General features: G+C 41.2%; 1 protein-coding gene across 3 annotated transcripts in view; it reads right to left on the bottom strand.

Annotated features, from left to right (window-relative positions):
* The window catches only part of KANSL1 (KAT8 regulatory NSL complex subunit 1), a 171356-nt gene extending 154116 nt beyond the window's left edge, over window positions 1-17240 (bottom strand). For 2 of the 3 annotated variants that reach the window (XM_030850034.3, XM_030850039.3), the window contains exons 1-2: window positions 16320-16475; window positions 15368-15506 (exon numbers count right to left, since the gene is read on the bottom strand). The gene's annotated coding sequence lies outside the window, so the exon portion shown is untranslated. Of the gene's footprint in view, window positions 1-15367; window positions 15507-16319; window positions 16476-17108 lie in introns of those variants that run through there. The other variant, XM_060290584.2, reaches the window with a different exon arrangement.
* Window positions 17241-17505: the final 265 nt, after the last annotated feature.

Here is a 17505-nt window from a genome sequence, read left to right as displayed (position 1 = left end):
GACAGGATGTGGAGAAACTGGAACCCTCACAATGGGGTATATCCATACAATGGAATATTACTCAGCCATAAAAGGAATGAAAAGCTGATATATGATACAACGCGGATGAACCTTGAAAACATGCTAAGTGAAAGAAGCTAGTCACAAAACAGCTCATACTGTATGATTCCATTTATATGAAATGTCCAGCAAGGACAAATCACAGAGACAGAAACTAGATTAGTGGCTGCCAGGGGCTAGGGGACAAAAGGAAATAGAGAGTGACTACTAATAGATACAGGGTTTCTTTTGGGGGTGTTGGAAATGTTCTAAAATTAGTTTGTGGTGATGGATGCACAACTCTGTCAATACACTAAAAAAAAATTGTATGTTTTAAATGGGTAAATTTTATGATATGTGAAATGAATATCAGTAAAGCTGTAAAAAAAAAAAAGATGAAGCCAAAATAATACTTAATTTCTAAACTTCACTGTGCAAAAACAATGTTAAACTACTTGTAAAAATATCAGAAGACAAGCCGTAATTCTGCAATTTATTTCCACTTGAGAGATTACCTCAGAGCACTAATGTGCTTCCATGTTACACTTGCAACCTCACTGCCAGCAGTATATATAAGCAAAAGTTAGGTCCTCGTCAAACTCAAGTTATTCAACTTACTCAAGTAAATTATTCTAAATTACTTTATGTAAGAATGAAATGAGGAAGATACAACATGTCATAGATAAAATCAGTCATCTATAGGAATGATACAAACTAGGACATCAGTAAGCCAGTGAAGAGTTTAAAGAACACAAAATCCTATTCCTGGAAGAGTTATCTTCAGTGAGATAGGAGTGGAATGTATTATTATTTTAAAAGCTTAAACAAAAGTAGCAATACTATACTCTGCCCAAAGATTATTATAACAGATGGTTGGCAAGGCTTCTGTAAAAGGGTAGTTCAAAGAGAAAAAACTTGGCTTTGTCATTCCCAGTTCTACCTGGAGTATAAAGAAAACTGCCCTGGTTCACAAATACAGGATCTGAGAGGAAAAGCATGTGCTGAACAGGAAAGAATATGCTGATCAGTCAACTCATTTCCGAGCCAGATTGATCATTTTATTTTTGCCCCTATAAATCAACAATTTATTTTTGTTTCATGGTCCAATCAATATAGATGTGATTAGCAGATGAACTATCCCCTAGCAATCAACAGATTGATGTGATTAATGCTAGACTGGCATTCAAGTTCTAGTTCTACCACCAAGCAGTGATGTGACTTAGGGCAAATGACTTCACTGCTCTCAGTCTCCTCATGTAGAAAACAAGACAGCCTGACTAACTTAAACCAAGGTTTCTTCTCAACTCTAAAGCTCAATGATTCAGAAACCTGAAAACTACAATAGTAACAATGATGTGTGGTTCAAGAATCTGTGTGTTCAACACTACAAAACTTCTTTGAAGGGAACTGATATAAAAATTTAAATAACAAAATAAATGCTTTCATAAAAAAAAATTAGAACCTACTAAGACATACACATATAACAGAACTTGGTTCTAAATTATAATCAGAAACTGACATATGTGACTCACTAGTAATAGAGATAAGAAACACACTTAACCAATATTCTGTAAAGTCAGGAAAAACTAGAAGTGTATTATATGGTTACCCAATTTTAGAAGGAAGATCTAGACTTTGGCTAGATAAAACTAAAGTTATGTTTAAAAGGCAAATGTGTAATACAAAGCATAGAGATGGACTTTAAAAATACTTGACTGTAAGAAAGCAAAAAAGTCAGATGCTCTAACAAAATGTTTAAATTGCTAAGTAGTGTGGGGGGAGCGGAGGAAAGTAGGGGTGGGGAGAGGAGAAGGAAAATAACTTTTCTCAAAATAGACAATAAAAATGAGGAAAAGCAATAAAATACCATAAATTATAGCAGATCAGGAGAACTAAGGCCTCTGTAGGCAAAACAACAATTAAAGCCTTGCAAGAGGAACTTCCCTGGTGGTCCAGTGGGTAAGACTCTGAACTCCCAATGCAGGGAGCCCAGGTTTGAACCCTGGTCGGGGAACTAGATCCCGCATGCATGCTGCAACTAAGAGTTTGCAAGCTGCAACCAAAGAGTCCGTGCACCACAACTAAAAGATCCCACAACTAAGATGCAGCGCAGCCTAAATAAAATAAATAAATAAATATTTTTAAAAATATAATAAATAAGGCTTCCCTGGTGGCGCAGTGGTGAAAATCTGCCTGCCAATGCAGGGGACACGGGTTCAAGCCCTGGTCTGGGAAGATGCCACATGCCGCGGAGCAACTGGGCCCGTAAGCCACAACTACTGAGCCTGCGCGTCTGGAGCCTGTGCTCCGCAACAAGAGAGGCCGAGATAGTGAGAGGCCCACGCACCATGATGAAGAGGGGGCCCCAGCTTGCCACAACTAGAGAAAGCCCTCGCACAGAAACGAAGACCCAACACAGCCATAAATTAATTAATTAATTTTAAAAAATAGATATATATATGATAAATAAATAAACCTTGCAAGAAAATGCAAAGCCACAGAGAGGTGGTTTAAATATATAAAAAGCCAGATGCTGAATAATGACTGGATGGAGCACTTGATAAACAGGGTATAAACAGTGATAAGAGCAAGACAACTGACAGGCCTAACTGTAATTTGCTTCAATACTTACTGAAGAAGATATGAGGAAGAAATCTATTTCTACTTTAAAGCATATGAATCACTGACAGTGAATCAAATTCATCATTAAACAAACAAGATGCTTCCAAACTAATATATCAGATGATAGGTAGTCATGAAGTCTCAAAGTACTCACATTTTAGAAGAATTTATTTATAAAATTATAAAATTGCAAGGAAGAACCTACTGACAGTCATCTGAGAGAAGTGACCTCCAATAAGACGTAAGAGGACGGAATCCAGATCTCTTTCCTTTATCAACAACATTTACCCAGCCCCTTGCTCAACTCCTGGCATATTTTGGCACTCAATAAATATTTGCTGAACAAAAATGAACAAAAACATGCCATCAATATAACTCCCATCTATTCAAGAGAAAGGCTCTGGCTGTGAGCTTCAAATCGGTCAAACTGGCAAACCTCTACTAGAGGATGAGATCAGAAGACATATCAGCATAAATAACCTTCTGAGGAAAAGACAAACATGTTTTCTAAAAGAAGAAATCACACCACACCAGTCTACCCAAATTCTCTGAGGAGAAAGTATATAACTTATTTAGGCTTTTATAAAAGTCTTGATAAGAGTCTAAATAAAAGGCTATTTTTAAAAAGCCTGAGTGGCCACAGAGTTGAGACTATTTCCCGTGGATGGGGTGTGGTTTATGAGACTGACACACCGTGTACTGCGCAAAGGGGGCAGGTTTACACAGGGCATGACGCATAGAAAACTATGGGTGGACGGACACTAAGGTACTTCCCCAGGAAGTATAAGCAGACGATTGATCTTAGGTAATGTTTTAGAAATGCTATATTTAACATTTTCATAAATTATATGAAAGGTATACAGAGAATTCCCCATCTTGCAGATGGAATGATGAGCTTCCTGACAGTGAAATATTGCACTAAGTTGGAAAAATAAGGGAACTGAGAGGTGGAAAAAAATTTTAAGTATATCAAATGAGAAACATTTGCAAAAACTAGGATGTATTTTCAGTTTAGAGAATACTTTGCAAGCATGAAAGGTATCTAAATATCTGCAGGGCTGTCCAGCAGAAGAGAAACTAGAGTTGCTCCAGGCAGTTCCCGTGTAGACAAAATCAGGCCCAAAGTGGAAACTGCAGAGGGACACATTTCAACTAACATAAGGTCAAGCTTTCTAAGCACCAGACCAGACCTGACTGAAAGGGTGATTCTTACTCTGAATTATCTCTAAGAGCCCGCTGAGATACAAGCGCCTAAAGTACTGCAGGCACGAAAACAGCAGGTATTAACAGCATGCAGCATGGAAAAACGAAAAGTAAAGCATTTACAGGAAAAAAAATCCAAGTTGTACCTAAAGGATGCATGCCTTCTAGTTAAAAAAGAAATTTTTGAATAATTACAGAATGTTACCTAAAGACAATGTGATTTTTGTATGCAAAACGGGGAGGGATTGCAAATTCTACTGCCAACAAGGAAAAGACCGTGAACAGAACATATTTTCCTATCCTTCTAACAAATCATAATTTTAGCTATATCTGAAACGCAGTTATGATTGGTTACCATAAATCCAGAAAGGCAAAGCAATGCTGACAAAGATCCAGAGAAGTATACGTAAATGGAACGACTAAGAGGCTGAAGGAGATGTCACTGGAGATTACATTTTAAAATCAATCATCTTCAACTGAGAAACATGAAAGCCAAGGGGCACTATGATCAAAATCAGAAAATGTATCAATATGGTAAATACTAATTTATTCACCAAATCTTGGTACAATACCTTAAGCTTTTAAACTTGAAAAGGTAGATCTTTTTTTCCACAAAAGACAAAAAGAAAGTTGTAGAACGTGTTATCACCAAGCAGTATTTAGGGTTAAGAATACTCAAGAAGTATACAAATTTATGTATATTAAGTCCATTCTGGGCTCCTACAGGATAGAAGTGACATCTGAGGTGAGGCCTTAAGTTTCTGAGGTTAACAGCTTATAAGATAATTGCCTCACATCAAAACATTCCTTGGTGCCAACTGAGACATGACAATTGGCTGACAGCCCCCTAACAGACTCAGTAAGGCTTGCTGGTATAGTTCTTTTTATTTTTATTATAATTTAAAAAATTTTTTTATTATTCTTTATTTTTGGCTGCATTGGGTCTTTGTTGCTGCGCGCAGGCTTTCTCTAGTTGCGGAGAGCAGTGGTTTCTCTTGTTGCAGAGCACGGGCTCTAGGCTCGCGGGCTCAATAGTTGTGGCTCGCAGGCTCCAGAGCACTGGTCAGTAGTTATGGCGCATGGGCTTAGTTGCTCCGCGGCATATGGGATCCTCCTGGACCAGGGCTTGAACCCATGTCCCCTGCATTGGCAGGCGGATTCTTAACCACTGCACCACCAGGAAAGCCCTATAGTTCTTTTTAGTCCTTTATCTATGTACAGTTGACCCTTGAACAACACAGGTTTGAACTGCTCCACTTATACTCGGATTTTTTCCAATCAATACATACTATGCAATGCTCAATTGAATCCCTGGATGTGGAACTGCGGATACAAAGGGCCTACTGTAAAGTTATATGTGGATTTTCTACTGCACAGAGGTCAGCGCCCCTAATTCTTGCATTGTTCCATGTGTGCTATATATATACATATATATATATGTGTGTGTGTGTGTGTGTGTACCTTCTTTATCTTTTATATATTTAGAATCCTTATATATCTCTATATCCTGAATTTTTCATTTATCATATACTCAACATTCTAAGACATTAAAAGTTCTTTAAAAATAGTTTATGGGCTTCCCTGGTGGCGCAGTGGTTGAGAGTCCGCCTGCCGATGCAGGGGACATGGGTTCGTGCCCCGGTCCGGGAAGATCCCACATGCCGCGGAGCGGCTGGGCCCGTGAGCCATGGCCGCTGAGCCTGCACGTCCAGAGCCCGTGCTCCGCAACGGGAGAGGCCACAACAGTGAGAGGCCCACGTACAGCAAAAAAAAAAAAAAAGTTTTATGGCTGTATAATAATTCACCCTTAAATACTCCATAATTTACCCATTAATCTCACTGCTCATTCAAGTTTATTCCCAATTCTCACTTGTATAAATAATGCTACAATGAATATCTTTGTTCACAAATCTTTCTATATATCTCTATATTTTCCCCCTTAAGATAAATTCCTAGAAGTGGAATTACTTAGTTAAAAGACAGTTTAAGGTTTTTTGATATATGTTGCCAAAATACCTTCCAGAAAAATTGGGCCCAATGCACACTTCCACTAGCAGTTTTAGAGACTGCCCCCTCACTACCTTTGACCATACAGTTCAATTGCCAATTTGATAGGTTAAAAAAAAGTAGTATATCATTTTAATCTGAATTCCTTTGATTACTTATCAGAATAAAAATGTTTCTTATATGCTTCTTGGTCATTTGTGTTTCTTCTTTGTGAACTCTGATCATGACCTTTGTCAGTAAGGCATTTTTACTTTCTTTGGGCCTTGACAAACTGAAAACCAGCTGAGATGGAGTCACATATCAGTGACTTCGGCTCCCCCTGCTGGCCAAAAAATCACTACCATGGTCAAGACCTAGATTAAAGTACCACGTAGACTACACTTAAAAGCTTGCCATTTTCTGGGCTGCTGCTACGAACGCAATTTATACACGGTGATAAAAGATAAAACATTATGTGTCTAAACCCATATTTAACAGAGCTGTGATGGGAAAGGAGAAAGGGGACACCTGATCACTAATGTTTAATGGTTAGTGTCACAAAAATGTTTAAATTATAATCAGTTCACTGCCAAATTACTACCTGGATGGAACATTACAAGCATAAAATTCATTTCTCTATACTTTATTTTTATTACTGTTATTTTTTTTTATGGCCGCACCACGTGGGTACTTTCAGTATCTTAGTTCCCTGACCAGGGATTGAACCCAGGGCCACAGCAATGAAAGTGCCCAAGTCCTAACCACTGGACCACCAGGGAAGTCCCTATACTTTATTCCAACAATGTAAAAACATTCTAGTTGCCAGATGACCCTGGTTGTCAGCACACTGGTTCTCTTTTTTAAAAGCAAAAATAAGAAAACAAAAACACCTATGCACCCTTCATCATTCAATGAACGATTTAAAAACAAAACCCTCTTTGTAACCCTTATTCCAAAGCTACAAAGCTGCTCACACTAAACAGACTGGGTCCTACAGTTCCAAAGGGTAAGGCCAGGACTGGCGAATGGATGTAACTAACTCAGCTTTCCCACTGATACCCTCTTAAAGATGCACTTCACAGGTTGGGCAGTGCAGTGCTCAGACCATTCATTCATTCAACACACATTTACTACATGTCATCACTTTGCAAGCAGTGATGATGAAAGACAGGACACAGCCCCTACTCTCAAAGAACTTGGAGACTAGCTGCACGGAGAAGCAAACCTGCAATCACTGTACAACAGAAGTGCTAGGGATGCACACACAAAGGCAAAGCCTGGGTACGTAGGAAGCTCTCCACGTTAGTTACTGCTGTTACTACACCTCACTGTTATTAAAGAACTAGGACAAGTATGTTTCTAGAACAGGGCAGGAGGTCACTTTAAACAGTGGCAACTGCTTGTGTGAAGGCCCAGGGGCAAAGGAGCAACAAGGTGTACAGAAGGAACTACAAACAGCAGCTTAACGCTGCTGAGCGCAGACAGCTCAGGAAGGAGCAGAGGAAGTGATCTGGGCCAAGGGCCTGTGTGCTTGGCAAGTGTTTGAACTTCACCTCGAAAGCCAGGTAAGCCATAGGGAGGAAACATATGGTCATATGAGGAGACCATTTAGCGCTGGGAAAAACACATTTGCAGATCATCAGTATATGGATGTGCGACTCATACAGAGTGAGACACAAATCTAAGATGTTACTCAGGAACTACATAGGCTGGGAGGAGAGAAGGCCAAGGCAAGGCAAACACTGACTGAAAGAGAAAAAACGTGTGCAAAGAAAACTGAGAAAGAACAGCCAGAGATGACAGCGATGCCGGAAAGAGCCAGCACTCAGATCATCTGTACTGTACTGTGTGCCAGGCACTCATCTATATGCTTTTCATGTATTAATTCATTTCCTCCTCACGACAGTCCTGTAATGTTAAGTGCCATTATTTTTAATATTATTTTTCTCATTTTTCAGGTGAGGTAACTGAGGCACAGAGAGGCACACAGTAAGTGCAGAGCTGAAATCTGAATCTAGGAGACTCACTGCAGAGTCCATGTTCTGTATCACAACTCTACAGTGCCTTTCAGAAATGACGACAGGAAGCCAGGAGGGACCACTACCACCACAGCCGGGGAGAACGGTCCATGGCGTCAAAGACCACAAGGAGGCCTCAGAAGATAAGTGCAGAAAGGGATGACTCTGTAAGGGCAGGTACAGTGGAACACATAGGAAGAAGCTACACAAATACTTCATTGGCAAAGGGACCAGTGGTCGCAGTTCAAGGGTTTTGTGTTCGTAAAGTGAGAGACTTGAGTGTGTTTATAAGCTGAGGGACAAGAGCCAACAGGGAATGGGAGGGTGAAAATGGGTTGGGAAAAGGTACAAATGACAGCCAGAGGTCCCTACAAGGAGGAAGAAAACAGCTCAAGAGACCAGAGAGGTGGCCTAGTATAAGAAGAAACAAATACAGGGACAGTGTTGGGCCCAAGAAGAGTCCCTTCCCTGACAGGCTCTGTGCTCTATGACCGAAGAGGCAAAGTCACTGGGGGAAAGAGGTTTTCTCTGTAAGCAAGGCAAATGTTCCACTTCTGAAGAAGCCCCCACAGTCAGATGCTTTTAAAGGAACTTCCCTGGTGGCACAGTAGATAAGACTCTGCGCTCCCAATGCAGGGGGGGCCCAGGTTCGATTCCTGGTCAGGGAACTAGATCCCACGTGCATGCCACAACTAAGGAGCCCGTGTGCCACAAACAAGGAGCTGGCAAGCCACAACTAAGGAACCCGCAAGCCGCAACTAAGGAACCCACAAGCTGCAACTAAGGAGCCCGCCTGCCGCACCTAAGGAGCCCGCCTGCAGCAGCTAAGACCCGGTGCAACCAAATAAATAAATAATTTTTCTTAAGATGCTTTTAGAATTGTAACATTAATTTATATTCTTTATTTGATTCTTTTACTCCTGTTTTCACTCTTATCTAGCTGTCTCATTAAATTATGATCTAGGTTGCAAACATTTCACAAGATGACTTCTAAGCAAGAAAAAAATCTAGCAAAAACTAAAATCACTAGACTGTTCAGAATAGAAAGATAAGTTTTTTAAAAGATAATATTTTTCCATTTCTTCAAGTCAAGTACGTGAATATACTCTCTGAGCTTCCAAAACTTACTATGGCTACTCCCACTGTCCTCTGGAGCAAACCAGACAACAATGCCCAGAGCTGCTCTCCCGCTCACGGCTTGACTTCTCTCCCCAGCTCTGCCTCAGCCTGGTCAGCACTCTCTCTGGCCTAGTCAAATGGCCTCTCGGCCCACAGTCCAAACAGTTATCCAATATCATGAACTCCTTCACTTCAGGATAGGGAGACAGGAGAAGGAATTTGGGAACTAGCCTCTGATGACAACTAACAAAGCAATTTCATAACACATATTTATCTAAAGCAGTCCCAGACCACTGTAAAAATTGGATGAAAGCAATGGACCCTTCCTCTCCATAACATGCACACAGGCAAAACCACATCATTTTGCATCAGACTGTCAAAAAGCTGTCATCTTCATGTTATCTTATCCATAGAAAAGTCCCTCCAGCCATCGTTAAAGATCTATTTACTCTTCCTTGGCAAATAATTCATATAAGCTTAGTTTGCTGATATCCTAACCTACCACAGAAAGAAGGCATTAAAATAGAGGGGAGAGTTTCTGGAGGCTGGAACAAGGCCAGTAACAGCCAGATACTAAGGTAGGAGATCAGGAAAGTAGATAATCACAGACTAAAGAAAATGAAGACTAGCGCGAGGGTACGTAATACGTGCACACTACTCCATGAATACGGTTTATTTTACGGCCTCCAAAGGCACATGACATTTCAGCACAGTACAGTAAGTGGTGGGCATAGTGTAGATCTTCCGTAATTTTGAATTATTACTAAAAAATGAAATTTTGTTCAGAGCACTTTTTTTTTTTTTAATTTGGCTGCATGGCTTGTGGGATCTTAGTTCCCCAACCAGGGATCGAACCCAGGCCGTCTGCAGTGACAGCGAGGAATCCTAACCACTGGACCACCAGGGAATTCCCCAGAGTGCTTTCTTAAAGAGGCAGAAAAGCATGTAATACCTTTCAGAAAAATTTTCACCTAAGTAAACTTTTGAAGTTGTAACACTAGTTTCAGGAGAGGAAACCATCAAACAAAGGTACATACAGGCCAGTTGAGAAAGGTAAGATTTTAAAACAAAACAGAAAGGTCAGCAGCAGCCAGATTATCAGGAGTCTATAAGCTACATCAAAAAGGTTGAACTTTACCCTAAAGGCAAATAGGAGGGGAATGGAGGCAGAGGGTGGGCCAAATCAGTCAGGCCAGAGAAGGAACTTCCTCAAGGTCCTGCTATTTCTTGAATGACCCATACTGTCAACCCCCCAAAGAAGCTAAATGCTGGAGTATAACCATGCCGGCTTCTTCAAGTATGGCATCTAATTGAACATAAAACACCTCTTTATTTACACAGAGAAGGTGTTAATTCCACATTACTGAGTATCCTTAGCTCCCAAACCCCTCGAGAGAGAGAGATACCTGGGCTTAATTCTTACACAGTAAGGAAATCCCAATGTTTCATCAATTTCCACAAAGGATGAGACATGGAGAACAGACTGTAATCTTGACCTTAATTTTTCAAATCAGAATTTTACTGATAGCTAAAAGAAAAAGAATATTACCACCTTCTAAAGTTTCAATTTTATATAAATCTAAAGCTTCAATAACAAAATCTATATATTAAAGACAAATGAGATAAACAAGGTCCTACTGTATAGCACAGGGAACTATAGTCAATGTCTTGTGAGAAACAATAATGCAAAAGCATCTGAAAAAGTGATTCAGGGGCTTCCCTGGTGGCGCAGTGGTTGGTAGTCCGCCTGCCGATGCAAGGGACGCAGGTTCGTGCCCTGGTCTGGGAGGACCCCGCGTGCCGCGGAGCGGCTGGGCCCATGAGCCGTGGCCACTGGGCCTGCGCGTCCGGAGCCTGTGCTCCACAATGGGAGAGGCCACAACAGTGAGAGGCCCGCTTACCGCAAAAAAAAAAAAAAAAAGGAAAAGTGATTCAGTTATATATCACTTTGCTGTACACCAGAAACTAACACAACATTGTAAATCAACTATACTTCAATAAAAATTAATTAATTAAAAAAATTAAAGAGACACCTAAAGAAATAATCTACTTCTTTAAATCATGTGACCAATTTGCACCAAAATTTTCATTTCCTATGTGTAGGTGTTGACGGTCTGCTACCCATGATGAGTAACATCAGTCTACAGGGCTGATGAGGCTAATGGATGTTGTCATGGGTTGAATTTTGTCCCCCACGAAGAAATTTTGTACTCCTAACCCCTAGTGCCTCAGAATGTGACCTTAGTTGGAGAAAGAGTCTTTACAGAGGTAATCAAGTTAAAATGAGCTCATTAGGATGGGACCTAATCCTGTATGACTGCTGTCCTTTTAAAAAGGAGAATTTTTGAACAAAAAAGACACATACACAGAGAGAACTCTGTGTACAGACTGGAGTTATGCTGCCACAAGCCAAGGACCTACCAGATGCTAGAGGAGAGACCTGGAAGAGTTCCTGCCCCAGCACCTTCAGATGGAGCATGCCCCTGCCCTCAGACTTCTAGCCTCCAGAACTGAGAGACAATACATTTCTGTTGTTTAAGCCACTTAGTTTGTGGAACTTTGTTATGGCAGCCCTAGCAAACAGATGTCATGAAGAAAATTAGCAGCTTGTGTTTATCGAGCACATACCAAGTGTTATTCTAAGCATTTTGCATCAACAAACTCATTTAGTCCTTACAAAATCTACCCTAGGATCTAGGTACTACAATTACACACTTTTCACAGATGAGGACACCAAGTCTCTAAAAGGATGAGACACTTGCCCAACATCAGGCAGAGCCCCCCACTATGACCACTAGCTATAATAATTACTAAACATATAATTATGTTTAGTAATTATTTTAATAACAGTAGTAATTCACTAAGCCAAATTGCAGATATAATATACACAAAGATCCTCTGAAGTAAATGTTAATTTCATTTCCAGTACAAAGGAGGACCCTGAACCTCCGGGAGATTTTAAAATTTCTTAAAATTGTCCCACATCACATAACCAAGAATGTGATAGTGTATCTAATTGCCAACTGGAGGGAATAAACAATGAAAATCTTTTTTTTACTAACACTTTAAGAACAAGTGAAAGTTTTTAATGCCTGACCTTGCAATTCAATACTAGAAATATAAACCTATAAATTTGAAATTCTTCAAGATCCCAGGAGAAAATGTGCCCTAGATTACAGTACCCTTTGTATATGCATCCCTTCAACCACTGTCCAAGAGCTATCTGCCCTCTCATTTGTGGCCCCTTGACATTTCTCTGACTTCCAGACACAGAAGAAGAAAAGATGTAAGGACTGAAAGTTTTTAAAAAATTTTTTGTATTTTTTGATTTTGAATCAAACATCGGAAAGTGTGAAAAAAATACAATACAGCGATAAGTCTCCTTCCCACTCTGTCCTCTACCTGCCCAGTTTCTAGACTTAACAGGTAACCGATGTCACCATTTTCTTGTTTATTCTTCTGAAGTGTTTTTTTATGCATATACAACAAGCCAAATTTTCTTTTCTCTCTTCTTTTTTTCCGAAAAACACAAAGGGTAACATATCATACACACTTTGCATCTTGCTTTTATCGCCTAACCGTTTATCTTGGAGATCTTTCCATATCCTATTGGATCATATTTTAATTATGTCCTTTTGTTTGTCAAGAATACTTTTTACTTGTTTTCATCATAGTTCAGTCTAGCACACAAGGCACTAGCACACAGGCAACCAGCAGTCCCTGAGAGCTACCTGAGACAACTGATGGTGGTACCATATCACACACCAAAGACCTTGTATCTCTTCTCTCCATCTCACCTTCACTTTGATCTTTTCTCCAACTCGCCCAATTCTCCTCCTCCTCCTCCCTGTTCTTCTCCCATCTCACACATACCCTAACCCCGACAACTGTACATAAAAACACCAAACATCACTGATAATGCTTAGTCATGGCTAGCAATAAAAAAGCTGTAGACCCCTGATATAGAGAAAGGGCTAAATAACTCCATGGGAACTAATTAACAAGAGTGCCTTAGGGACTTCCCTGCTGGTCCAGTGGATAAGACTCCTCACTCCCAACGCAGGGGGCCCAGGTTCGATCCCTGGTCGGGGAACTAGATCCTGCATGCATGCCGCAACTAAGAGTCCGAGGGCCACAACTAGGACCCGGCGCAACCGAAATAAATAATTTTTTCTTTTTTTCTTTTTTTTAAAAAGAGTGCCTTAAATTGAGGAGCTTTTGTTTGGAGTTATTTTTCCTTTGTTATTTATGTTTCTTTTTGTACTTTGATTCTTGAAAAGGGTGAGTATTGGCACTATTTTCTATAAGCCTGGGAAAAGAAATAAGCACATACTGAGGTCTAACGTTTAAGTAATGCCTTATAGAACTAGAGTTCATTCTGAAATAAGATAATCAGAAACAAAGCGTAAGAACTATAGAAAATAAATATTTTGGCTCCAAAGTATACATTTTAATTAGCCTAACTTTTTTTATTTAAAAATAAGCAGTTGCAATCTGAAAACACATCTCAGAAACATTTTAAAGGTATTCACAAATGAAAAAGAGAAAAAGGTTCCCTCTCTCTTATTTTCCATCCTGCAAATTCAATGCTATCCTTTTCCCATCCCCCCCCAAAAAGTGCCTTTTTCCCCTGCCCAGATCAAACACTACAGTTTTTAAGGTTTTTTTTTAAAGTCATAAAAGGAGGAGGAAAATGTTAGCAAATAAAAAATTTGTTTAGACTCAGAAGAGGTCTTCCATTGATGAAAGGGTGAAATTAAGGCAGTCACATAACTACATTCTTAAGTAGTTAACAGGTGGTAACACACAGTATGGAGTACTGCCTTCACTCTGTATTCCTGTCATTCCAGAGGGCTTTGGTGCAACTCCAAGGGTTAGTGCAGAATTTGCCCAGGTTCAGAGATTTAGAGGTAAAATGTCATATATAGATATACAGATATCTATATCTATATAGATATATAGATCTTAAAAAGCAGCCCTCTATGTATCTAATCCATTAGTTAAAACTGTAAAATAAAAATCTAATATATTGATCCCCAGTTCCTTGGGTTTCTACAGAACTAGAACCTGTGGATATCCCCTTGCCTGCTTCCTAAAGACAACAAATGCCGCCAGGTCGTGGCTCTAAACACTCAATACCAAAGAGAAATATTCTTGTACAAGGTCCTCCAGTTTCTATAGGTTCAGGACTTCTGGCTGGGTTTCCCTCCAACTCTACAGGGAGACTGGCTAGAAAAACTGTGTTTCTCTGGCTTCCTTTATACTAATATAAGCACTCCTCATCCAACAATAGCAGCTGGAACATAAATGAAGATGAGAACTCAGTCTACATTTACCTAAAGATTTCCCACAATCCAAATATTTAGTTTACACAGACTGCATTAATATCTGATTTATTCACTGCGTTAATTTGGAATTCCACAGGACAGATTACCAGACAACAATCTTAACTACACTAGTATTTAGCTCTGAAGGAAGCAACCTGTGCCACCCCATGAAGCTGGTGGGGGGCTTCCATCACTCCTTATCCCTCCCCATCCTTCCTCCCATTTTCCTCCCTACGTGTATCTGAAGCTTTGTCCTCTGCTTAGTCCTAATGGAGACATATATGTACAAGAACTTGAAGTAGCCAAGAGACTGGAGAACCACCACTTCACTGAGAGCTTTTTCATGTAAAGATCATCTGCCCACACTGCCCCCAAAGAGGTGCATCTTGTGAGATGAAACATGGCACAGAGTGCTACCTGTTGAGAAAAATGGTGTAAATTCGCATGCAAACGACCAGGAAATAGCAGGAGAACTCTCCAACAGAGATATACACATAAACTAACAGGTCTTAGAATGTTCTAACATACTAAATGAAGTTTCAGAGTAAATAAATGGCTAGTGACACATCTTCTGTAACACATGACTCAGCTACAGATTTGCAAGAGTGGGACACACCCCAGTATCTATGACACTAAAGTACCTGTTTGAAAGTGGACCTGGCTGTCTGAATTGCCAATCCATCCTACTGAGATTGGAACAGAATTTTACAACTATGTGGGTTGTCATAATTTAAAGTTAAAAAATAAACACATCATTTTCATGGAAATTAATTTGAGATTAATTTCATTAATTCATTCATTAAATGAATTAATTCATTCATTAAATTCATTAATTCATTAATATTTTAACACCAATAATTAAGAACAGTAGCAACACAAAGTAAGGAGTAACTAATCAGTCCTAGGAAGCAAACACAACAGTTTTTTTGAGGGGAAGGAATGTCGGGTAAGAGGGTTGAAGAACTGCAAATTCAAGAACTAGAAAATCCTCAATGGTAAAGAAAAAGAAATAATATGAGGCCTTTAATTAAAAAAAAACAAAACACATCTTACCTTAAGAAGCATCCAAATAGCATTCATAGTGTCAGGAATAGTTCAGACAATACTCAGAAATGAGCAGGAAGGTAGTCTTAGTAATCCCCCAGTCACCAAGTACGAGCAGGTAAGAAAATCTTTTGTTTCAAGAAGGTATCTGAAAGAGAGGACTTTCATTTAGACTAAAAATAATCAAGAATAAGCAAATTAAAATGAATAAACAAATAGTTTAAGCTATCTGGACAGAGATTTGAAGTACTGTTTGCCTCACCATCTTAAAAAGATGTAGAAAATACCATCCCCTTTGGAAAAGGACAAATGTGTGTGGTATAGGTATCTCCATATGTACGTAGAAATATATTTTTCCATAAAATTGGATTAAATGTATAACACATATTTTAGGTAATATAAAATTGCTTATCAAATAATTAGAAAGCCAAAACCATTTTTCCCAGATAGAAAAATGATTATCCAGGGTACTTCATAAACACTATTAAAAAATGATTTGTTAACTGATCACCTAAAAAAGCCCCTTGCCACGTTTAGTTTTATTTAATAAATTAAAACCTCTCTGATCATTCTGATTGTCCTAAATTTTCTTGAGTTTAAGTTGCAGAGCCCATTCTACATGAAAAGTAAAATCCATTCTTGACTAAAGTGCTACAAACAAATAAAAGACTCTTCTTTCCTAGAGATCTTTAAAAGCAAACCAAACAAATTAATTTTGAGGATGGGAGGGAGGCAAGTTTGTCTGGAGGTAGGAGGATGGATTAAATGACCTCTTGTAGGATCCTTGCCCACGTCCTAGGCCTGAATGAAAATTCCAGCTTAACCAGTTACTGCTTCGCTTAAAATGGAGGCTTGCCCGAGTAGGGACAAAAATAACAGCACCCACCTCTGTAAAATAAATTTCAAAAAATTCGAAGAATATACAGTACTCTCATTTTTAAGAAAAATTAAAAATAAAAACCTCTGGAGTGGATGTGTTCTTCCTATGCGTTTGCCACTTCGGCTTCGAAGACTTGGCATCACTCTCCTTACCGCTCGTCGGATTTTTTTTGGGGGGGGAAGGTAGGGGGGAGTTTGACTCTTGACCCAAGTCTCGGGAGGGCTTAAGAGCCCCTCCATGATCCCCACCGCAAAAGCCAAGGGGCGATGAGAAAGGGGAGAGCCCGAGTTCCCACCCCTCCCCCCACCCTGGACCCCAGTCCCAAACCTATCCCCTTTCCCACAGTGGGGCGACTCCTTCTGCCCCAAACCCATTGTTAGGGAGGGGGCGAAAGGGAGAGTGGGCTCATGGCAGGGGTGCCTGCGGCCGTTGCCCCGGCTCGCTTCAGGAGGGGGCGGCCCGAGGGATGCAGCTTCCCTTCCTCTCCGCTCGGTCCGTCCCACCTCGGCTCGGCCTGGCGCCCCGGGCTCTGCTCGGCGCCCCCGGCCCCGGGCCCGGCCCAGTCCGCCCCCAGAGCAACAGGGCCCCAGCCCCTCTGCCCGCAACCTGGGGCCCAGGCCTGCGGGTGGGCGCGGGGCGGGGGTCCCTGTGCCCCACACACGCGTCCCCGCTCCCCCAGTCCAGCCGCTTCCAGGGCCCTCGGCGGCGCCCGCTCCCCGGGCCCGTCGGCCCCCCGCCTCCTGGCCGGGCCGCCCCCCCGGGTTCCCGCGGTCGGGGCCTCCTACCCTTCTCCACCATCACCCCTACCGACTCGTGCCCCCACCCCTCGGGCACCAGTGCCAACGGCGGCTCCCCCGGCCCCGGACCTACCTGCACGGCTCAACCAAGCCTAGAAGTGGGGGCGGGGAATCTTCCGCCCTCCTGTGTCTCTCATTGGCCCTTCCGGGGAACATCGGGAGCGCCATTGGCTGGTGGAGGATGTCCGTCAGAGCGGTGGGGCGGGACAGAAGCGGAGAGGGATGCTGGTGCCTCGGCGTCTCTGTCTCTGGGTATCTCTCTGTCTCTGTCTCGGCTCTTGGAAATGAGAGACATTTGGATGAGAGGACTGGAAAGGGGCCTCAGGTGGAAGGAACAGAAATAGGAATCCTGGCAGAGCTTCCCACCAGTCTGCCACTCCGAACCCCCTACCTAAGTCCCCTTGAGATCCTCTTACCCATCACCCCCAACCCCGGCCCCTCACCCTTGTAGGTTCTTCATCCAGGAAGCG

This window comes from Globicephala melas, chromosome 20 (assembly GCF_963455315.2).
Source record: "Globicephala melas chromosome 20, mGloMel1.2, whole genome shotgun sequence".
NCBI classification, from domain to species: Eukaryota; Metazoa; Chordata; class Mammalia; order Artiodactyla; family Delphinidae; genus Globicephala; species Globicephala melas.
This window is presented reverse-complemented; position numbering and strand designations above follow the sequence as displayed.